The sequence below is a fragment of the Ranitomeya imitator genome, chromosome 1, assembly GCF_032444005.1.
Source record: "Ranitomeya imitator isolate aRanImi1 chromosome 1, aRanImi1.pri, whole genome shotgun sequence".
NCBI lineage: Eukaryota > Metazoa > Chordata > Amphibia > Anura > Dendrobatidae > Ranitomeya > Ranitomeya imitator.
The window spans coordinates 835,790,952-835,816,058 of NC_091282.1; the positions used below are offsets into that span (position 1 = coordinate 835,790,952).

The window sequence follows — 25,107 nt, forward strand, 5'->3', positions numbered from 1 at the left end:
GTCCTTGGGCTCCCTCTGGTGGTTTTGAGTGGAACTGCTGCTCCTTGGGTTTAGCTTTAGCAGCTGCTTTCACTAATCGTTTCTCCTGGCTCTGCTATTTAACCTGGCTCTAGTCTTCAGCCTATGCCACTTGTCAATGTTCTCTGGCTGGATTCACATCTCTATGGCAAAAAAGAAAAAGTAGGCGCGCACTTACCCTGTTGCGGTGAATATCACTTTATTAGGACATATAAACAAACGGATAGCAGGGAGGGATAGGGTCAGCCATTTGGATTCTGCACACATTTTTCCTGGCAGCAGCACCCCGTTGATTCAGGTGTAAAGGATTCATACAGCCAGTATCACTTTCTGTGGTGCTAGACCGATATTATAATACGGTCACTGAGTTGGACCTTTGAGCAGTGCGGATGTATGTTTTCTCTACTATTGGACTTTGGATTCACATCTCTGCTTGGATTCTCCTGGTTTCCTGACCAGTTCTGCTAAGATAAGTTCTGGCTTTGCTCATTTCAGTCCACATGTTGTGGACTTATTGTTCTGTGCATTCTATTTTTGTCCAGCTTGTCATTATGGATTTTTTCTGTTAGCTGGAAGCTCTGGGAAGCAGATTTACCCTCCACACCTTTAGTCAGGTGTGGAGATTTTGTAAACTCTGTGTGGATTGTTTTGTAGTTTTTATACTGACCGCACAGTATCCTTTCCTGTCCTGTCTATCAAACTAGACTGGCCTCCTATGCTAAAATCTGATTTCATCTCTGCGTATGTTATTTTCCCCTCCTCTCACCATCAATATTTGTGGGGGGCTATCTTTCCTTTGGGGATTTTCTCTGAGGCAAGATAGGTTTCCTGTTTCCATCCTGAGGGGAAGTTAGAACTTAGGCTGTGCCGAGGGGTCTATGGAGCGTCAGGTATCCCCCACGGCTATTTCTAGTTGCGCTGCTAGGTTCAGGGACTGCGGTCAGTACAGATACCACCTCCTTCAGAGCTTGTCTCATGTTGCTCCTAAACCACCAGATCATAACAGTACAAGTGGCCAAAAATGAATTAAATGTATCTCAAAAGAAGGAAAAGAGAGTTCTGAACCATTTTTTTTTCTGTGCTCTGGTTTGCCTCTTTTTTCCTCTTGATATCTGGGTGGTGCAGGATATATGTTCTGGCATGGATGCTCAGGGTTTGTTTTCTCATGTGGATCAACTGGCTGCAAGAGTACAGAGTATCCAGGACTATGTTGTCCAGACTCCGGCTTTAGAGCCCAGAATTCCTACTCCGGATTTGTTCTTTGGGGACAGATCCAAGTTTTTGAACTTTAAAAATAACTGCAAATTGTTTTTTGCTTTGAAACCCCGTTCTTCAGGTGATCCCATTCAGCAGGTGAAAATCATCATATCCTTGTTGCGTGGTGATCCGCAAGACTATGCTTTTTCTCTTGAAACAGGGGATTCGGCATTATTGAATGTAGACGCATTTTTTCAAGCGCTCGGATTATTATATGACGAACCTAAGTCTGTAGAGCATGCTGAGAAAACACTGTTGGCCATGTGTCAAGGTCAGGAAGCGGCAGAGTTATACTGCCAGAAATTTAGAAAATGGTCTGTGCTCACTAAATGGAATGAAGAGGCTCTGGCTGCTATTTTCAGAAAAGGTCTTTCTGAAACCCTTAAAGATGTTATGGTGGGCTTTCCTACGCCTGCCGGTTTGAACGAATCTATGTCTCTAGCCATTCAGATTGATCGGCGTCTGCGCGAGCGCAAAGCTGTGCACCAGATGGCAGTATCCTCTGAGCATAGTCCTGAACCTATGCAATGTGATAGGATTTTGATTAGAATAGAACGGCAGGAATTCAGACGTCAGAATAGGCTGTGTTTTTACTGTGGTGATTCGGCTCATGTTATCTCTGATTGCCCTAAGCGTACTAAGAGAGTCACTAGGTCTGTTACCATTAGTACTATACAGCCTAAATTTCTCTTATCTGTGACCCTGATTTGCTCATTGTCATCCTTTTCTGTCATGGCATTTGTGGATTCAGGCGCTGCCCTGAACTTAATGGACTTAGAATTCGCCAGGCGCTGTGGTTTTTCCTTGCAGCCTTTGCAGAGCCCTATTCCTTTGAGGGGCATTGATGCTACACCCTTGGCCAAGGATAAACCTCAGTACTGGACACAGATGACTATGTACATGGCTCCTGCACATCAGGAAGATTGCCGTTTTCTGGTGTTGCATAACCTGCATGATGTTGTTGTGCTGGGATTTCCATGGTTACAGGAACATAATCCGGTGCTGGATTGGAAAACTATGTCTGTGACTAGTTGGGGTTGTCAGGGGGTACATAGTGACGTTCCTTTGATGTCAATTTCCTCTTCCCCCTCTTCTGAGGTCCCTGAGTTTTTGTCGGATTTCCAGGATGTATTTGATGAGCCCAAGTCCAGTTCCCTTCCTCCACATAGGGACTGTGATTGTGCTATTAACTTGATTCCTGGTTGTAAGTTCCCTAAGGGCCGACTTTTCAATCTGTCTGTGCCAGAGCATGACGCCAATGCGGATCTATGTTAAGGAATCTTTGGAGAAAGGGCATATTCGGCCCTCTTCGTCACCATTGGGAGCGGGTTTCTTTTTTGTTGCTAAGAAGGATAGCTCCTTGAGACCCTGTATTGATTATCGTCTTCTTAATAAGATCACGGTCAAATTCCAATACCCCTTGCCTTTGCTTACTGATTTGTTTGCTCAGATTAAGGGGGCTAGTTGGTTTACTAAGATTGACCTCCGAGGGGCATATAATCTTGTTCGTATTAAACAGGGTGACGAATGGAAAACTGCATTTAATATGCCCGAAGGCCATTTTGAATACCTTATGATGCCATTTGGGCTCTCTAATGCTCCATCTGTGTTCCAGTCTTTCATGCATGATATTTTCCGCAATTATCTTGATAAATTCATGGTCGTATATTTGGATGATATTTTGATTTTTTTCCAATGATTGGGAGTCTCATGTGAAGCAGGTCAGGATGGTGTTCCAGATCCTTCGTGATAATGCTTTATTTGTGAAGGGGTCTAAGTGCCTATTCGGAGTTCAGAAGGTCTCTTTTTGGGGTTTTGTTTTTTCTCCCTCGTCTATAGAAATGGATCCTGTTAAGGTCCAAGCTATTCATGACTGGATCCAGCCCACATCTGTGAAGGGTCTTCAAAATTTTTTGGGCTTTGCTTATTTCTATCGCCGTTTCATTGCCAACTTTTCCAGTGTGGTTAAGCCCCTTACTGATTTGACGAAGAAAGGCGCTGATGTGACGAATTGGTCCTCTGAGGCTGTTGAGGCCTTTCAGGAGCTTAAACGCCAATTTACTTCTGCCCCTGTGTTGCGTCAACCGGATGTTTCTCTTCCTTTTCAGGTTGAGGTCGACGCCTCTGAGATTGGGGCAGGGGCCGTCTTGTCTCAGAGGGAGTCTGATGGTTCTTTGATGAAACCGTGTGCTTTTTTTCCAGAAAGTTTTCGCAACTTATGATTATGTATAAGTTTTCGCAATTATGATGTCGGCAATCGGGAGTTGTTGGCTATGAAGTGGGCGTTTGAGGAGTGGCTACATTGGCTTGAGGGAGCTAAACACCGTGTTGTGGTCCTGACCGATCATAAGAATCTGATTTACCTCGAGTCGGCCAAGCGTCTGAATCCTAGACAGGCTCGATGGTCCCTGTTTTTCTCCCGTTTTGATTTTGTGGTCTCGTATCTTCTGGGATCTAAGAATGTTAAGGCTGATGCCCTCTCTAGGAGTTTTTCGCCTGATTCTCCTGGAGTCCTTGAGCCGGTTGGCATTCTTATGGAGGGGGTGATTCTTTCTGCTATCTCCCCTGATTTGCGCCGGGTGCTTCAGGAATTTCAGGCTGATAGGCCTGACCACTGTCCTGTGGGGAAGCTGTTTGTTCCTGATAGATGGACAAGTAAGGTAATTTCTGAGGTTCATTGTTCAGTGTTGGCTGGTCATCCTGGGATTTTTGGTACCAGAGATTTGGTTGCTAGGTCCTTTTGGTGGCCTTCCTTGTCGCGCGATGTCCGTGCTTTTGTGCAGTCCTGTGGGACTTGCGCCCGGGCCAAGCCTTGCTGTTCCCGCGCTAGTGGGTTGCTTTTGCCTTTGCCGGTCCCTGAGAGGCCCTGGACGCATATTTCCATGGATTTTATTTCGGATCTTCCTGTTTCCCAGAAGATGTCTGTTATCTGGGTTGTTTGTGACCGGTTCTCTAAAATGGTCCATTTGGTACCTTTGCCTAAGTTGCCTTCCTCCTCAGATCTGGTTCCATTGTTTTTTCAGCATGTGGTTCGTTTGCATGGCATTCCAGAGAATATTGGGTCTGACAGAGGTTCTCAGTTTGTCTCTAGATTTTGGCGGGCCTTTTGTGCTAGGATGGGCATTGATTTGTCTTTTTCTTCGGCGTTTCATCCTCAGACTAATGGCCAAACTGAACGAACTAATCAGACCTTGGAGACCGATTTGAGATGCTTTGTGTCTGCTGATCAGGATGATTGGGTGTCTTTCTTGCCGTTGGCAGAGTTTGCCCTTAATAATCGGGCTAGTTCGGCTACTTTGGTTTCACCTTTCACCTTTCTATTTTGGTTTTCATCCTCGTTTTTCTTCTGGGCAGGTTGAGCCTTCTGATTGTCCTGGTGTTGATTCTGTGGTGGACAGGCTGCAGCAGATTTGGACTCATGTGGTGGACAATTTGACGTTGTCTCAGGAAAGGGCTCAACGTTTTGCTAACCGCCGTCGGCGTGTTGGTCCCCGGCTTCGTGTGGGGGATTTGGTTTGGTTGTCTTCTCGTCATGTTCCTATGAAGGTTTCTTCTCCTAAGTTTAAGCCTCGGTTTATTGTTCCTTATAAAATTTCTGAAATTATTAATCCGGTCTCTTTTCGTTTGGCTCTTCCAGCCTCTTTTGCCATTCATAATGTTTTCCATAGATCTTTGTTGCGGAGATATGTGGTGCCCGTTGTTCCCTCGGTTGACCCTCCTGCCCCGCTGTTGGTTGAGGGAGAGTTGGAATATGAGGTTGAGAAGATTTTGGATTCTCGTTTTTCGAGGCGGAGGCTCCAGTATCTTGTCAAGTGGAAGGGTTATGGCCAGGAGGATAATTCTTGGGTTGTTGCCTCCGATGTCCATGCTAACAATTTGGTTCGTGCTTTTCACTTGGCTCATCCTGATCGGCCTGGGGACTCTGGTGAGGGTTCGGTGACCCCTCCTCAAGGGGGGGGGGGCACTGTTGTGAATTCCGTTCTTGGGCTCCCTCCGGTGGTTGTAAATGGCACTTTTGTGAATTCTGTCCTTGGGCTCCCTCTGGTGGTTTTGAGTGGAACTGCTGCTCCTTGGGTTTAGCTTTAGCAGCTGCTTTCACTAATCGTCTCTCCTGGCTCTGCTATTTAACCTGGCTCTAGTCTTCAGCCTATGCCACTTGTCAATGTTCTCTGGCTGGATTCACATCTCTGCTTGGATTCTCCTGGTTTCCTGACCAGTTCTGCTAAGATAAGTTCTGGCTTTGCTCATTTCAGTCCACATGTTGTGGACTTATCGTTCTGTGCATTCTATTTTTGTCCAGCTTGTCATTATGGATTTTTTCTGTTAGCTGGAAGCTCTGGGAAGCAGATTTACCCTCCACACCTTTAGTCAGGTGTGGAGATTTTGTAAACTCTGTGTGGATTGTTTTGTAGTTTTTATACTGACCGCACAGTATCCTTTCCTGTTCTGTCTATCAAACTAGACTGGCCTCCTATGCTAAAATCTGATTTCATCTCTGCGTATGTTATTTTCCCCTCCTCTCACCGTCAATATTTGTGGGGGGCTATCTTCCCTTTGGGGATTTTCTCTGAGGCAAGATAGGTTTCCTGTTTCCATCCTGAGGGGAAGTTAGATCTTAGGCTGTGCCGAGGGGTCTAGGGAGCGTCAGGTACCCCCACGGCAATTTCTAGTTGCGCTGCTAGGTTCAGGGTCTGCGGTCAGTACAGATACCACCTCCTTCAGAGCTTGTCTCATGTTGCTCCTAAACCACCAGATCATAACACTTCTCTGTAAAAGAACCTGAAGACCCACCTCTTCAGACAAGCCTACAACCTGCAGTAACCACCGATCGACCAAACCGCTGCATGACCATCTCTACCCTCACCTACTGTATCCTCACTCATCCCTTGTAGATTGTGAGCCTTCGCGGGCAGGGTCCTCATTCTTCCTGTACCAGTTATGACTTGTATTGTTTAAGATTATTGTACTTGTTTTTATTATGTATACCCCTCCTCACATGTAAAGCGCCATGGAATAAATGGCGCTATAACAATAAATAATAATAATAATCCCTCTGAATTCATATATTAACCATTAGCCAAGGATCTTTCTTGTTGTGAATTCTGCTCTTGGGTTCCCTCCAGTGGTTGTAGGTGGGAATGCAGTTGTCTCTGACTCGCAGTCCTGGCCAGGTGTATCGGATGATTACAATTCTGACTGGGATATTTAGGTGTGCTGGATCCTTTAGCCCTTGCCAGTTGTCAATGTTCCTTGTGAAGTGTTGGATCACTTTCTGGCTTCTCCTGCTTGCTGCCAAATTCAGCAAAGATAAGTGTTTGGTTTTTGTATCTGTGGCACACTGCTGTGTGCTTGTTTCAGTTTTATTCCTGCTCTGATTGTAGGATTCACTGGAGTTGCAGATCTACGCTCCTATATCTTTTAGTTAGATGTAGGAAGTTTTTTGTATATTCTGCTGTGGATGTTTTGAAGGGTTTTAATACTGACCGCACAGAACTCTGTCCTATCCTGTCCTATCTAGCTAGAGTGGCCTCCTGTGCTAAATCCTGTTTTTCTGCCTGTGTATGTTTTTTCCTCTCCGACTCACTGCCAATATTTGTGGGGGCTGTCTATCCTTTGGGGATTTTCTCTGAGGCAAGATAGTATTCCTATTTCCATCTTTAGGGGTATTTAGTCCTCCGGCTGTGACGAGGTGTGTAGGTGTGTTAGGTACACTCCACGGCTACTTCTAGTTGTGGTGTTAAGTTCAGGATTGCGGTCAGTATAGGGGCCACCTTCTCCAGTGAAAGTTCTCATGCAGCTCCAAGGTCACCGGATCATAACAGTACAACTGGCCAACAATGAGTTAAATGCATCTCAGAAGAAGGGAAGGAAGCTCTTGAGCCATTTTTTTTTCTCCAGTCCGGTTTTGTGTTCTCTTCCCTCTTAATATCTGGGTGGCTGAGGAGCCTGGTGCAAGCATGAATGTTCAGGAATTAGCTTCTCGTGTAGACCAGCTTGCTGCTAGTGTGCAAGGTATTTCTGATTATATTGTTCAGACTCCTGCTTTAGAACCAAAGATTCCTACTCCTGATTTGTTTTCTGGTGACAGGTCTAAATTTTTGAGTTTTAAAAACAACTGTAAACTGTTTTTTGACCTGAGACCTCGATCCTCTGGTGATTCCATTCAGCAGGTAAAAATCGTAATCTCCCTGCTGCGTGGCGACCCGCAGGATTGGGCGTTTTCCCTGGAATCTGGGAATCCGGCTTTGCTTAATATTGACTCCTTTTTTCAGGCTTCAGGACTATTATATGATGAACCTAATTCTGTGGATCAAGCTGAGAAGACCTTGTAGGCCCTGTCTCAGGGTCAAGAGGTGGCAGAATTGTATTGTCAGAAATTCAGAAAATGGTCTGTGTTGACTAAATGGAATAATGATGCTTTGGCGGCAATTTTCAGAAGGGGGCTTTCTGAATCTGTTAAAGATGTTATGGTGGGGTTTCCCACACTTTCCGGCCTGAGTGATTCTATGTCTCTGGCCATTCAGATTGACCGACGCCTGCGGGAGCGCAGAACTGTGCGCGCTGTGGCGTTATCCTCAGAGCAAATTTCTGAGCCTATGCAATGTGATAGAATTCTGTCTAGAATGGAATGACAAGGTTTCAGATGTCAAAATAGTTTGTGTTATTATTGTGGCGATGCTTCTCATGTAATTTCTGTCTGCCCTAAGCAGACAAAGAGGATCGCCAGTTCAATCACCATCAGTACTGTACAACCTAAATTTCTGTTATCTGTGTCCTTGATCTGCTCATTGTCATCATTTTCTGTCATGGCGTTTTTTAATTCAGGCGCCGCCTTGAATTTAATGGATTTTGAGTTTGCCAAGCGTTGTGGTTTTCCCTTGCAGCCTTTGCAGAACCCTATTCCTTTGAGGGGCATTGATGCTACACCCTTGGCTAGAAATAAGCCCCAGTTTTGGACACAGGTGACCATGTGCATGGCACCAGCCCATCAGGAAGATTGTCGATTTCTGGTGTTGCATAACTTGCATGATGTTATCGTGCTGGGTTTTCCATGGTTGCAGGTACATAATCCTGTGTTGGACTGGAAGTCCATGTCTGTGACTAGTTGGGGTTGTCAGGGAGTTCATAATGATGTTCCTTTGATGTCAATCTCCTCTTCTTCACCTTCTGAAATTCCAGAGTTTTTGTCTGATTTTCAGGATGTATTCGATGAGCCCAAGTCCAGTTTTCTTCCACCGCACAGGGACTGCGATTGTGCTATTGACTTGATTCCAGGCTGTAAGTTTCCTAAGGGTCGACTTTTTAATCTATCTGTGCCTGAAAATACCGCCATGCGGAGCTATATTAAGGAGTCTTTGGAGAAAGGGCATATTCGGCCATCTTCTTCACCGTTGGGAGCGGGGTTCTTTTTTGTTGCTAAAAAAGATGGTTCCTTGAGACCCTGTATAGATTATCGCCTCTTGAATAAAATCACGGTCAAATTTCAATACCTTTTACCTTTGCTTTCCGATTTGTTTGCTAGGATTAAGGGAGCTAGTTGGTTTACCAAGATTGACCTTCGAGGGGCATATAATCTTGTTCGTATTAAGCAGGGTGATGAATGGAAAACTGCATTTAACACGCCCGAAGGCCATTTTGAATACCTTGTGATGCCATTCGGACTCTCTAATGCTCCATCTGTTTTATAGTCCTTCATGCATGATATCTTCCGGACTTATCTTGATAAATTCTTGATTGTATATTTGGACGATATTTTGATTTTTTCCGATGATTGGGAGTCTCATGTGCAACAGGTCAGGATGGTATTTCAGATCCTTCGTGACAATGCCCTGTTTGTGAAAGGGTCTAAGTGTCTCTTTGGGGTGCAGAAAGTCTCTTTTTTGGGCTTCATTTATTTTCCTTCGTCTATAGAGATGGATCCGGTTAAGGTTCAGGCCATTCATGATTGGATTCAGCCCACATCCGTGAAGAGCCTTCAGAAATTTTTGGGTTTTGCAAATTTTTATCGCCGTTTCATTGCTAATTTTTCCAGCGTGGTTAAACCCTTGACCGATTTGACGAAGAAAGGCGCTGATGTGGCGAATTGGTCCTCTGCGGCTGTCTCGGCCTTTCAGGAGCTTAAACATCGATTTACTTCTGCTCCAGTGTTGCGCCAACCGGATGTTTCTCTTCCGTTTCAGGTTGAGGTTGACGCTTCTGAGATTGGGGCAGGGGCCGTTTTGTCTCAGAGGGATCCTGTTGGTTCCTTAATGAAAGCGTGTGCCTTCTTTTCCCATAAGTTTTCGCCTGCTGAACGCAATTATGATGTCGGCAATCAGGAGTTGTTGGCTATGAAGTGGGCGTTTGAGGAGTGGCGACATTGGCTTGAGGGAGCTAAGCACCGTATTGTGGTCTTGACCGATCATAAGAATTTGATTTACTAAACGGCTGAATCCTAGACAGGCTCGATGGTCCTTGTTTTTTTCCCGTTTTGATTTTGTGGTCTTGTACCTTCCGGGTTCTAAGAATATTAAGGCTGATGCCCTCTCTAGGAGTTTTTTGCCTGATTCTCCTGAGGTCTTAGAGGCGGTCGGTATTCTGAAAGAGGGGGTGGTCCTTTCTGCCATTTCCCCTGATTTACGACGGGTTCTTCAGGAATTTCAGGCTGACAAACCTGACCGCTGTCCTGTGGGGAAATTGTTTGTCCCTGACAGATGGACTAGTAGAGTAATTTCTGAGGTTCACTGTTCTGTGTTGGCCGGTCATCCTGGCATTTTTGGTACCAGAGATTTGGTTGGTAGGTCCTTTTGGTGGCCTTCATTGTCACGTGATGTGTGTTCTTTTGTGCAGTCCTGTGGGACTTGTGCGCGGGCCAAGTCTTGTTGTTCCCGTGCTAGTGGGTTGCTTTTGCCATTGCCAGTCCCTGAGAGGCCCTGGACGCATATTTCGATGGATTTTATTTCTGATCTTCTGGTCTCCCAGAAGATGTCTGTTATCTGGGATGTTTGTGACCGGTTCTCTAAGATGGTTCATTTGGTGCCCTTACCTAAATTGCCTTCCTCTTCTGATTTGGTTCCGTTGTTCTTTCAGCATGTGGTTCGTTTGCATGGTATTCCGGAGAATATTGTGTCCGACAGAGGTTCCCAGTTTGTTTCTAGGTTTTGGCAGGCCTTTTGTGCTAGGCTGGGCATTGATTTGTCCTTTTCTTCCGCATTTCATCCTCAGACAAATGGCCAGACCGAGCGAACTAATCAGACCTTGGAGACTTATTTGAGATGCTTTGTGTCTGCTGATCAGGATGATTGGGTGGCCTTCTTGCCATTGGCCGAGTTTGCCCTTAATAATCGGGCTAGTTCTGCTACCTTGGTTTCACCTTTCTTTTGTAATTTTGGTTTTCATCCTCGTTTTTCTTCTGGGCAGGTTGAGCCTTCTGACTGTCCTGGTGTGGATTCTGTGGTGGACAGGTTGCAGCAAATTTGGGCTCATGTGGTAGACAAGTTGGTGTTGTCTCAAGAGGAGGCTCAGCGTTTTGCTAATCGTCGTCGGTGTGTTGGTTCCCGGCTTAGGGTTGGGGATCTGGTCTGGTTGTCTTCCCGTCATGTTCCTATGAAGGTTTCTTCTCCTAAATTTAAGCCTCGGTTTATTGGTCCTTATAGGATTTCTGAGATTATTAATCCGGTGTCTTTTCGACTGGCGCTTCCGGCCTCTTTTGCTATCCATAATGTCTTCCATAGATCTTTGTTGCGGAACTATGTGGAGCCCGTTGTTCCCTCTGTTGATCCTCCGGCCCCTGTGTTGGTTGATGGGGAGTTGGAATATGTTGTTGAGAAGATTTAGGATTCCCTTTTTTCGAGGTGGAAGCTTCAGTACCTGGTCAAATGGAAGGGTTATGGCCAGGAGGATAATTCTTGGGTTTTTGCCTCTGATGTCCATGCTGCTGATTTGGTCCATGCCTTTCATCTGGCTCGTCCTGATCATCCTGGGGGCCCCGGTGAGGGTTCGGTGACCCCTCCTCATGGGGGGGTACTGTTGTGAATTCTGCTCTTGGGTTCCCTCCAGTGGTTGTAGGTGGGAATGCAGTTGTCTCTGACTCGCAGTCCTGGCCAGGTGTATCGGATGATTACAATTCTGACTGGGATATTTAGGTGTGCTGGATCCTTTAGCCCTTGCCAGTTGTCAATGTTCCTTGTGAAGTGTTGGCTCACTTTCTGGCTTCTACTGCTTGCTGCCAAATTCAGCAAAGATAAGTGTTTGGTTTTTGTATCTGTGGCACACTGCTGTGTGCTTGTTTCAGTTTTATTCCTGCTCTGATTGTAGGATTCACTGGAGTTGCAGATTTACGCTCCTACATCTTTTAGTTAGATGTAGGAAGTTTTTTGTATATTCTGCTGTGGATGTTTTGAAGGGTTTTAATACTGACCGCACAGAACTCTGTCCTATCCTGTCCTATCTAGCTAGAGTGGCCTCCTGTGCTAAATCCTGTTTTTCTGCCTGTGTATGTTTTTTCCTCTCCGACTCACCGCCAATATTTGTGGGGGGCTGTCTTTCTTTTGGGGATTTTCTCTGAGGCAAGATAGTTTTCCTATTTCCATCTTTAGGGGTAGTTAGTCCTCCGGCTGTGACGAGGTGTGTAGGTGTGTTAGGTACACTCCACGGCTACTTCTAGTTGTGGTGTTAAGTTCAGGATTGCGGTCAGTATAGGGGCCACCTTCTCCAGTGAAACTTTTTAGAGATTCAATGATTCATCCATACACTCTTACGCGGTTCTTGTTACCTTCCGCTAGTATATTATACTCTAAAATAACCTTTCACCACTTTTTAGGGATTCAAGGGTTCATCGATACACTGCAATGTGGTTCTTGTTACATTTAGTTGGTATATTAAACTCTAAAAAAATCTTCCAAAGCTTTTTATGGATTCAAGGATTCATGCATACAGTTTAATGTGCTTTGAGTAAAATTACAGTGAGTTTATATTTTAAAAAACCGCTTGGCCTGGTATAGTTCACAAAATATTTTTTGTTGAAAAATTGGCTATTGTCATATATATTGTAGAACCTGCATATCAACTACACGTTCTTAATATTTTAATAAGGCCGCCAGTTGTTGCCTTCAAGGGTGTGTAGATGACCCTGATTGTAATTTGTAGAAGGCTTTGCACTCTGAATAACTTTTAGGAGTTTAGGAGTACCAAAAGTCTACTTTGCTCACAATATTTGTAATGAGGTACTACAGTTGGTGCCTTAAAGGTTTTATGGATGACCCTGTTTCTAATTTTTGTCTGCACTGTGCAGAACATTTATGAGTAGAGGAGTATCACAACTATAATTTGCTCACGATGTTTGAATGAGATACTACAGTTGCTGTCTTCATTGTTATATGGATGACACTGCTTGTAATTTTTGGCTGGCTTTGCACTGTGCAGAACTTTTATGAGTGTAGGAGTATCAGAACTATACTTTGCTCACAATATTTGAATGAGGCACTACAGTTGGTGCCTTCAAGGGTGTATGGATGGCAATGATTGTAATTTCTGGAAGTCTTTGCACTTAGTGCACAGCCTTCACGGGTCTAGGAGTACCACCACATGACAATTTGAACAGAATGTGTATGAGGCCCTTATTTATCTCTAACACAGGGTGTATCGGAGTCCCTCTTACATCACATTTTAAGCAGTTCTTGCTTACTTCATAAATTACACTGAAATTTCCAATTTGATAGTAAAAATTTCAATTGTGGTTTACATAAATAATTGTTTTTTAGAAATCCTTTTAAAATGTTGCCCTATATAAAAGTAATTATACAGGAAATAATGTTTCTCTTAACTTTTTTCATGTAAACTCCAATCTCTTGTCGATTTTGAATGTTCTATTGTCAGTCCTTAAAGTGTTGTAAACATGTGACACCATTGTTCGCAGCAGTGATCTGGGAGTCAGATATGCTTCTTAGGATCTTTTCCATGGCATTCTCCTTCCATTCAGCACTTTTTCAATCCATTTCAACATTTTCACTGCCTCCCAGGCCTCTATGTATAGTCTGCCAGAAAAATGCTTGGATTTCCCATTGACTCCCAATATACTCGTTATTTAAAAAGCGCATTCGAGCATTAGGAATTGCTTGGTTCGAGTAACAAGCATCTGAGCATTTAGTGCTCTCTTATCTCTAGATATATTCAAAGTTGCCTATTTTCACGTGCATTTTTGACTTATGAAATACTGTACAAATTAAAATGACCGCTACACTTTAAAAGTGGTTTCCACCGACGAACAAGCATTTTGCTAATTTGTTGGGTGATTGGTAACCTGTTTTCACTGATCGATTATAGAGAAACAAGCATTCCTAGGAATAATCCCAATAATTATTCAGTGTAAATACTCTTTTATCCTGTAAGAAATAAGCGCTGCTTCCTAGTAAAAGGGGTTGCTTGGTTCAAATTGAAAAGTCTACAGTCACTCTGTGTAGCTGCAGACTCATGAATCTCCCCATGCGCACTGCGAGGATTTGTTAGTTTCTGACTTGGGAACGTTGGTTATGTATGTATTATACATACTCCTGGCCGGGGTCCATCTAGTGAGTGTGGCCTCTCTCCATACAGTTGTGTTGAGCCAGGCAGTGCGCCATCTAGTGATGCGGCCATTCAGTAGGCGGGAAGTGTATGGAACCACTAAATACCGGGTCAGTAAAAGCGAATCTTCCCGTGTGCTAGGGAGATTCAAAAGTATATAGTCACACAGAGTGACTGCAGACTTAACGATCTGGACCGGACATCGATTTGGACCGGACAACCATTTTAAGGTACAAGTGTGCTTTCTTCTTGAATATCAAAAAAATGGTGGTTCTCCCTGTGTTCTGTTCTGGTTCCATTGAAAAAGAAGAATGGTTGAATGGTTTCTACAGACTATGGTAGTATAGGTGCTTCTCACAAAATTAGAATATCATCAAAAAGTTAATTTATTTCAGTTCTTCAATACAAAAATTGAAACTCATATATTATATAGAGTCATTACAAACAGTGATCTATTTCAAGTGTTTATTTCTGTTAATGTTGATGATTATGACTTACAGCCTATGAAAACCCAAAAGTCATTAACTCAGTAAATTAGAATACCCCTCAGACATATGGACTTTGCTATACATTATCTTTTTGTTTTGCCTTTATGCCAGAAAGGCCATGTTTATTTTGCTGAACCCTGCTATAGTTTATGCTGTGCTATAATAAACCAGCAGGTGTTTTACCACAAGAAGCATTCCTTTTTCTACCTTTGGAAGCAGCTGAGCGAGTCAACCCCTCACAACATTTATTAGCACTGTGTGAAATGATGGCATACACATAAACTTTCCAGCGAAGCCACATTTAAAAGGAATCTGTCAGTGAGATCTGTTCACAAATGAGCTGCACCCTACTGAAACCTGTGGTGCATCTGGGATCAGAACATGTCAGATATTAACCCCTTTCTGCCATTAGATGTACTATTCTGTCCATGTGGGGTGGGCTTTACTTCCCACGGACGGAATAGTACGTCATAGGCGATCGGCCGCGCTCACGGGGGGAGCGCGGCCGATCGCGGCCGGGTGTCAGCTGCTTATCGCAGCTGACATCCGGCACTATGTGCCAGGAGCGGTCACGGACCGCCCCCGGCACATTAACCCCCGGCACACCACGATCAAACATGATCGCGATGTGTCGGCGGTGTAGGGAAGCATCGCGCAGGGAGGGGGCTCCCTGCGGGCTTCCCTGAGACCCCCGCAGCAACGCGATGTGATCGCGTTGGTCCGGGGGTCTCCTACCTCCCTCCCTGCAGAAAGTCCCGGATCCAAGATGGCTGCGGATCCGGGTCCTGCAGGGAGGGAGGTGGCTTACCAAGTGCCTGCTTAGAGCAGGCACTTGGTAAGGCTGCAGCGCTGTTTGACAGATCAGTGATCTGTCAGAGTGCTGTGCAAACTGGCAGATCACCGATCTGTATTGTCCCCCCCTGGGACAAAGTAAAAAAGTTTAAAAAAAATTTACAAGTGTGTAAAAAAAAAAAAATCCTAAATAATGAAAAAAAAAAAAATATTATTCCCATAAATACATTTCTTTATCTAAATAAAAAAACAAACAATAAAAGTACACATATTTAGTATCTCCGCGTCCGTAACGACCCGACCTATAAAACTGTCCCACTAGTTAACCCCTTCAGTAAACACCGTAAGAAAAAAAAAAAAAAAGAGACAAAAAACAACGCTTTATTATCATACTGCCGAACAAAAAGTGGAATAACACGCGATCAAAAAGACGGATATAAATAACCATGGTACCGCTGAAAGTGTCATCTTGTCCCGCAAAAAACGAGCTGCCAAACAGCAACATCAGCAAAAAAATAAAAAAGTTATAGCCCTCAGAATAAAGCGATGCAAAAATAATTATTTTTTCTATAAAATAGTTTTTATCGTATAAAAGCGCCAAAACATTAAAAAAATGAGGTGTCGCTGTAAACGTACTGACCCGAAGAATAAAACTGCTTTATCAATTTTACCAAACGCGGAACGGTATAAACGCCTCCCCAAAAGAAATTCATGAATAGCTGGTTTTTGGTAATTCTGCCTCACAAAAATCGGAATAAAAAGCGATCAAAAAATGTCACGTGCCCGAAAATGTTACCAATAAAAACATCAACTCGTCCCGCAAAAAACAAGACCTCACATGATTCTGTGGACTCAAATATGGAAAAATTATAGCTCTCAAAATGTGGTAACGCAAAAATATTTTTTGCAATAAAAAGCGTCTTTCAGTGTGTGACGGCTGCCAATCATAAAAATCTGCTAAAAAACCCGCTATAAAAGTAAATCAAACCCCCCTTCATCACCCCCTTAGTTAGGGAAAAATAAAAAAAATTAAAAAAATGTATTTATTTCCATTTTCCCGTTAGGGCTAGGGTTAGGGCTAGGGTTAGGGCTAGGGTTAGGGCTAAGGTTAGGGCTAGGGCTAGGGTTAGGGCTAGGGCTAGGGTTAGGGTTAGGGCTAGGGTTAGGGCTAGGGCTAGGGTTAGGGCTAGGGCTAGGACTAGGGTTAGGGCTAGGGCTAGGGTTAGGGCTAGGGTTAGGGTTAGGGCTAGGGTTAGGGCTAGGGTTAAGGCTACAGTTAGGGTTAAGGCTATAGTTAGGGTTGGGGCTAAAGTTAGGGCTAGGGTTTAGATTACATTTACAGTTGGGAATAGGGTTGGGATTAGGGTTAGGGGTGTGTCACGGTTAGAGGTGTGGTTAGGGTTACCGTTGGAATTAGGGTTAGGGGTGTGCTTGGATTAGGGTTTCAGTTATAATTTGGGGGTTTCCACTGTTTAGACACATCAGGGGCTCTCCAAACGCGACATGGCGTCCGATCTCAATTCCAGCCAATTCTGCGTTGAAAAAGTAAAACCGTGCTCCTTCCCTTCCGAGCTCTCCCGTGTGTCCAAACAGGAGTTTACCCCAACATATGGGGTATCAGCATACTCAGGACAAATTGGACAACAACTTTTGGGGTCCAATTTCTCCTGTTACCCTTGGGAAAATACAAAACTGGGGGCTAAAAAATAATTTTTGTGGGAAAAAAAAGATTTTTTATTTTCATGGCTCTGCGTTATAAACTGTAGTGAAACACTTGGGGGTTCAAAGTTCTCACAACACATCTAGATAAGTTCGTGAGGGGGTCTAGTTTCCAATATGGGGTCACTTGTGGGGGGTTTCTACTGTTTAGGTACATTAGGGGCTCTGCAAACTCAATGTGACGCCTGCAGACCATTCCATCTAAGTCTGCATTCCAAATGGCACTCCTTCCCTTCCGAGCCCTCCCATGCGCCCAAACGGTGGATCCCCCCCACATATGGGGCATCAACGCACTCAGGACAAATTGGACAACAACTTTGGGGTCCAATTTCTCCTGTTACCCTTGGGAAAATACAAAACTGGGGACTAAAAAATAATTTTTATGGGAAAAAATTTTTGTTTTATTTTTACGGCTCTGCATTATAAACTTCTGTGAAGCTCTTGGTGGGTCAAAGTGCTCACCACACATCTAGATAAGTTCCTTAGGGGGTCTACTTTCCAAAATGGTGTCAATTGTGGGGGGTTTCAATGTTTAGGCACATCAGTGGCTCTCCAAACGCAACATGGCGTCTCATCTCAATTCCTGTGAATTTTGCATTGAAAAGTCAAATGGCGCTCCTTCCCTTCCGAGCTCTCCCATGCGCCCAAACAGTGGTTTAACCCCACATATGGGGTATCAGCGTACTCAGGACAAATTGTACAACAAAAATTTTTTGGTTCTAATTTCTTCTCTTACCATTGGGAAAATAAAAAATTGGGGGCGAAAAGATAATTTTTGTGAAAAAAAATGATTTTTTATTTTTACGGTTCTGCATTATAAACTTCTGTGAAGCACTTGGTGGGTCAAAGTGCTCACCACACCTCTAGATAAGTTCCTTAGGGGGTCTACTTTCCAAAATGGTGTCACTTGTGGGGGGTTTCAATGTTTAGGCACATCAGTGGCTCTCCAAACGCAACATGGCGTCCCATCTCAATTCTAGTCAATTTTGCATTAAAAAGTCAAATGGCGCTCCTTCGCTTCCAAGATCTGTCATGCGCCCAAACAGTGGTTTACCTCCACTTATGGGGTATTGGCGTACTCAGGACAAATTGTACAACAAGGTTTGTGGTCCATTTTCTCCTGTAACCCTTGGTAAAATAAAACAAATTGGAGCTGAAGTAAATTTTTTGTGAAAAAAAGTTAAATGTTAATTTTTATTTAAACATTCCAAAAATTCCTGTGAAACACCTGAAGGGTTAATAAACTTCCTGAATGTGGTTTTGAGAACCTTGAGGGTGCAGTTTTTAGAATGGTGTCACACTTGGGTATTTTCTATCATATAGACCCCTCAAAATGACTTCAAATGAGATGTGGTCCCTAAAATAAAATGGTGTTGTAAAAATGAGAAATTGCTGGTCAATTTTTAACCCTTATAACTCCCTAACAAAAAAAAAAATTTTTGTTCCAAAATTGTGCTGATGTAAAGTAGACATGTGGGAAATGTTACTTATTAAGTATTTTGTGTGACATATCTCTGTGATTTAATTGCATAAAAATTCAAAGTTGGAAAATTGCGAAATTTTCAAAATTTTCGCCATATTTCCGTTTTTTTCACAAATAAACGCAGGTAATATCAAAGAAATTTTACCACTATCATGAAGTACAATATGTCACGAGAAAATATTGTCAGAATCACCAGGATCCGTTGAAGCGTTCCAGAGTTATAACCTCATAAAGGGACAGTGGTCAGAATTGTAAAAATTGGCCCGGTCCATAACATGCAAACCACCCTTGGGGGTAAAGGGGTTAACTGATCACATGTCCTCTTTGGAGTCTACATGGCAGATGAGACAAGTGGTGCAGGTTTATTGTTTCTTATGGTACAGAAAAGAAATTCCATTTGGCTATTGTCACAGCTGATGCTCGTTGGGACCACTCCCCCTTCATTATTTAAACCCACTACTGGCTTCCTCCCATGCCAGCAATAAAGTTTCTTCCCCCAGTCTGACTTCTCTGGAGTAGGTGTTCCTAAGAGAAGCGATTCTGTCTTCCATTAATGCCGTGGAGTTCTGTCTGTTTGTGTGTTTTCACCTGCTTGTCTCCCTCCCTGTGTTGTCTTGTGGTAGTAGAAAGTGGCATGGTGCCCATTTTACTAGCCAGGGTCTAGGCACGTGACGGCTCATGGGGAAGGACTTATCCATCTATGGTAATGGGAAGAATGGGCTCAGCATTTGGTAAGTGTTGAGGGTTTACCATCTCCCCTTCTTCCTATTGTCAGGGCCTTCCAATTCCTGTTTTCCCCTCTCACTTTACACCACTTGTTGGCATCTTCCTGCCCTGGTGTGACATTATTGCTGGCTCAATTTTTCACAAGATCCCAACACGGATGCCGTTGCGGCTCTGGCAAAACAGATTCAGACTGTCTCTAGAAGTGACATATCTGTGGTCGTTAGTTTTGCAACAGAAACAAAAGACCTCAGGTCTGGTGGTTTCGGCTTTCAGCCAGACTCACCCTGAGCCCAAGGTGGCCCTTCTGGACCAGTTTTCTGAGGGGAAGGATAATTTTGTGGTTTTCAGGGAAGCATGCAAACTTTAATTCAGGCTGCGCGCTGAATCCTCTGGGAATGAGGAACAGTGAGTAGGGATTGTGGTTTCCCTACTTTAACCCCTTCATAACCTTGGCATTTTCAATTTTTCCATGTCTGTTTTTCGCTCCCCTCCTTCCCAGAGCCATAACTTTTTCATTTTTCCGTCAATATGGACATGTTAGAGCTTATTTTTTGCGGGACGAGTTGTACTTTTGAACAACATCATTGGTTTTACCATGTCGTGTACTACAAAATGAGAAAAAAATTCCAAGTGCGATGAAATTGCAAAAAAAGTGCAATCCCATGCGTGTTTTTTGTTTGGATTTTTTGCTAGGTTCACTAAATGATAAAAATGATCTGTCATTATGATTCTTCAGGTCATTACAAGTTCATAGACACCAAACATGTATAGGTTATTTTTTATTTAAGTGGTGAAAAAAGATTCCAAACTTTGCCTAAAAAAAAAAAAGTTGCGCCATTTTCCGATACCCATAGCATCTCCATTTTTTGTGATCTGGGGTCGGGTGAGGGCTTATTTTTTTGCGCGTCAAGCTGATGTTTTTAGTGATATTATTTTAGTGCAGATTCATTCTTTTGATCGCCCGTTATTGCATTTTAATGCAATGTCACGGCGACCAAAATTCAGTCGTTTCGAACTTTTTTTTCGCTACACCGTTTAGCGATAAGGTTAATACTTTTTTTATTGATAGATCAGGCGATTCTGAACTCGGCAATACCAAATATGTGTATATTTGATTTTATTTTTATTGTTTTATTTTGAATGGGGCGAAAGGGGGGTGATTTAAACTTTTATTTTTTTTTATTTCATATTTTTTTCAACATTTTTTTTAACTTTTGCTATGCTTCAATAGCCTCCATGGGAGGCTAGAAGCTGGCAAAGCCTGATCGGCTCTGCTACATAGCAGCGATCATCAGATCATTCTGTTCCTAGGTAGCTGAATTACAGGCTTGCTATGAGCGCCGACCACAGGGTGGCGCTCACAGCAAGCCGGCATTAGCAACCATTGAGGTTTCAAGGAGACCTCTGGCTACTATGCCGACACATCGCTGACCCCCGATCATGTGACGGGGGTCGGCGATGCGCGCATTTCCGGCCAGATGGCCGGAAGCGGTAGTTAAATCTGCTATCAGCGTTTGACAGTGGCATTTAACTAGTTAATAGCGGTGGGTGGATCGCGATTCCACTCGCCGCTATTGCGCACACATGTCAGCTGTTCAAAACAGCTGACATGTCGCGGCTTTGATGTGGGCTCACCGCCGGAGCCCACATCAAAGCAGGGGATCTGACCTCGGATGTACTATCCCATCCGAGGTCAGAAAGGGGTTAAGGGGATACTCAATCCTAGCCCTTTTCTCTTCTGGCTGACTCCCAGACCCTGCAGTCAGTAGATGAATTTTTGCAGCTAAGGGTCTTAACTTGCTGAATCTAAGCTACTTAAGCTACAGCAGGGGGATGGACCAGCAGAGGAGTTTTGTTCAGAGTTTGGCAGATAGGCCACTGACACCAGTTGGAAAGATCCCATCTTTCGAAGCCATATTTGTCAGTGTCTGCCAGAAAGGCTAAAATACCTGACTTATTAGAGGCTGCTATGGCTTTAGCTATTCAGATTGACAGACACCACAAAGATAGACCTGTGTTGATCCACTCCGTAATAGTACTCTCTAAAGGTCAAAGCTCTCCTATGTGCCCTGAGGAACCTGTGCAGTTGTTGAGAGCCTCTCTTTGGTCCAAGTCTCTTGCGGTTCACCGTAATACAGGGGTTTGTTTCTTTTGTGGTCAGAGCAGTTACTTCTTTGGGGTCTGTCCTTCAGCAAGCAAGACAAAATAAAACGGTGGAAAACTTCTGATCCCAGGATGGGTGGAGGATTTCAACTTGGGTGTATATATATCCTCTGTTTGTCCATCTCAGCTTGTCTTACCTGCAGAGATAGTTGTGTGTATGAAAACTGAAAATCTTTCTATCCTTTTGGATAGTGGGGTAGGGGCAAAAAAGGTGGATGCTCAGTTTGCTCAGACTCTGCCTGTCTTGAAAACTCATCCCTATATTTGCTATTGACTCTGCGTCTCCTCCTCAGGTGTGTTCCGTGCAAATGGTACATAATCTAAATCTTGGAATAGGGGCCCTTTACTCTGAACTCATTTCATACTATGTTCTTGAAGACTTTCTTATTCCTTTTGTACTAGGCCTCCATTGGTTGGTTATGCATAATCCTGTGGTAGATTGGATCATATCCTGGAGCAAAACAACCTAAAACAAGGTTATACAATCTTTCTGGCCCTGAAAGGCAGCCTGAAAGCTTATATCCCCAAAGCCTTGCAAAGGGACATACAGAATCAGATCCTGCTCTTCTCCCATTGCAGCAATATTCTTTCTTGTTAAGATTAAGAACAAAGATGGGGGTCTACATCCTTGTTTAGATTTTTGGGAGTTAAATCGGAGTACCTTCCAAGACCCTTATTATCTTCCTCTCATTCCAGATTTGTTTAATCAGATTGTTTGTGCAAAATGGTTCTCCAAGTTGGACCTAAAGGTACTGTCACACTAAGCGACGCTGCAGCGATACCGACAACGATCCGGATCGCTGCAGCGTCTCTGCAGAGAAGCAGAGCGCCGAGGACAGACAGCGGTAGGTAAGTATGTAGCGGTTGGTTTTTTTTACTTTAACGATGGTAACCAGGGTAAACATCGGGTTACTAAGCACGGCCCTGCGCTTAGTAACCCGATGTTTACCCTGGTTACCAGCGAAGACATCGCTGAATCGGTGTCGCACACGCCGATTCAGCGATGTCTACGGGGAGTCCAGCGACGAAACAAAGTTCTGGACTTTCTTCCCCGACCAGCGACAGCACAGCAGGGGCCTGATCGCTGCTGCCTGTCACACTGGACGATATCGCTAGCGAGGACGCTGCAACGTCACGGATCGCTAGCGATATCGTCCAGTGTGACGGTACCTTTAGGGGGCCTATAATCTGATTAGACTCAGAGCTAGGGATGTCTGAAAACAGCCTTTGGCACTTGGCAGGTCTGACTAATACTCCTGCCTTTTTAAAACATTTTGTCAATGATATCTTTTGTCATCTGATGGGCAAATTGTCTCTTCAGAGAGGAAGAGGACTAGAACTCTAGTGCCACTTATTGGAAGTAGCAATCCTAGCAGTCAATGTTGACCCTTTAACGAGCCTTGTCACATGACTTAGGATAAAAGCCAAACCAGAATCTCAATTTGTAGACACTGTGTTTCGGGATACTGCCCCTCATCAGTGCAAAGTGGATATCTGGTTTGGCTGATTGAGAGGCATCTGACCGGGATCCAAGAAGTATCGTTTTTCCTTGCAGAGAGTGACATGTTAAGCATGTCAAGGTGAGGAGACTTAAAGCCGAAAGTCTCAATGCCTAGAGACATACCTTAGGTTTTTACGTTTCCGAAAACCAGGGTGATTGGCCATTTTACTTACGTATGGCATAATTTGCGCTAAACAATCGTTTAGGTTTGGTAAGTCAACATTTTTGGTGCATCTAGTTTTCACTTTCAGTTCTGTGCTTTCAGTAGGGATGAGTCTTTGGGGGTCCTTGGGGAATAACATATTGGTTTGTTGCTCTCTACTATATAGCAAGGGATACAGAACAACCTGAAGGTGATGGGAGATCAATATAAACATGTGGCTGATAAAAAGTATATGTCAGGTCTTGACCTTTGCGTGAATGACTGTGTGGTTGTTCACCAAAAATATCAAGTTAAAAGTTCCTTCCTGGAAACTGGGTCCCTGGTTCATTGGTCCATGTAAGGTTGTCGCCGTCATTAATACTGTGGATTTTTGTCTTGACTTGCCACAAGCACTGAAGATTCACAATGTCTTTCATAGATCATCTGCTGAGATTTCATTTGGCTTTTGTATCAGCTGCTACTCATTGGGACCGCTCCCACTTCATTATATAATCAGACTTTTGGCTTCCTCCCATGCCAGCAATAGACTTTCTACCCTGAGCCTGACTTTTCTGGAGAAGGTGTACCTAGGAGAAAATGTGTCTTACATTAATGCTGTGGAGTTCTATCTGTTTGTGTTTTTTCCCCTGCTCGTCTCCTTTTGTGTTGTCTCGTGGTAGTAGTAAGACCAGAGTCTTGCTGCCCATTTCACTACCCAGGGCAAAAGCCAATGGTAAGCCAGGGCCTAGGCATGCGACTGTGCACAGGGCAAATGACCCATCTTGAGCAATAGGGAGCGCAGGGGTGAGCATTAGGTAAGTGTTGAGGGGTTACCATTTCCCACTCTCTCTGCCTTCAGGGCCTTCATTTTCCTGTTTCCCCCTCTCCCTTTGCATTTCCCTGTTATGACGTGACACCACCACCACCCAATTTCAAATTATGATTTCTCAATGTCGATGTTGGAAAATTAAGTCTGAAAATTACTTTTTATAACTAACTAAATTTTGTACATGGTGATCTAGTTTGCAGCAGAGCTTTCAGCAATAAAATTCAGAACTTAATTAACCTATACTTGTTCCTTTTTTTAGTGTACATTCTTATGGCATAATGATCAAGATATGGATACAATTAAAAACTATGATGGAGCATAGAGAGCTTGGCTCCTTAAACTGCCACTTATGCTCATAAATCACATGCCTACTTAAGGCATTTGATCTACCAAAGTTCTGAAAAGCGCAAAAGATGTCAGGCAGCGCAATGATGTCACATCATCGCACCACTAGCGCCTGACAAGGAGAGGAGGGAGATCTAACCACTTATGAGAGCAAGTAAGGAACGTTTGGAAGATATCATTAATGGAGGCAGAAAGCGGACATAATTTTTGTAATTCAGCACAAAAGGGGCATTATTATTGTATAGGGGATGTAAAAGGACAATATTATTTTATAGGGCACTAAAAGGAGAATTAATATTTTATGATGGGAAATAAAAGGCAGGCTTGCCAATCATCCAGAAATGCCAGTACAGTCCATAAAAATAGGGCTCTAATTTGCCCTGTCCATAAAAAAAAAAGATGTACGTGATTTTTTCAAGCAGAAAAAGCGTATACAAATTTTTTGAAGGTAATTAACATTTTACAGTGTACAATGAAAGCATTATGGCCTGTAGCCATGGATCGCTTATAATTAGAGATGTGCGAACTTGTTCAGAAAATGTTTGCCAGTCTCAAATTCGGCATGAACATAGCTCATTTGGATTCGTGTTCCAATTCCCCAACATTTTTCCTAAAAATTGGCAAAAAGTTATCCAAAGTTCAGTAAATGTTGGAGTTCACTGACGCATCTTTCAGATGCCCTGCACACGTGTACACTGATGAGACATGGATGACATCTTTGTGTCATCAGTGTGACACGTACTGGCGCCTTGGAATCAGAGGTACTGTTCACGCTGTTCCCTGTCGCCAGGTGCTGAAGTGAAGACAGCACACATCACTGTCACCTGTTCCTGCTGAGGTAAGTGCAAGCAGGGGACAATAGTGAGAGTTGTATTCAACTGTTAACAGCAAGAGCAAGCTAATGAAAGTATACATCAACCGCCGGCTGTGCTATAAAAAAAATAAATAATTAAAAAATGACATGGGTTCACCTGCATTTTTGATAATCAGCTAGGCAAAACTGACAGCTGCAGGCTGTCAGGTTCACCAAGACTGGTTATCAAGAATAGAGGGGTCCCTATGCTGTATTTTTTAATTATTTAAGTAATTAAATTATTTTTG

General features: G+C 43.6%; 1 protein-coding gene across 1 annotated transcript in view; it reads left to right on the forward strand.

Annotated features, from left to right (window-relative positions):
• LOC138658154 (one cut domain family member 2-like) overlaps positions 1–25,107 on the forward strand; it is a 162,433-nt gene that overhangs the window by 107,707 nt on the left and 29,619 nt on the right. The window lies entirely within an intron of this gene.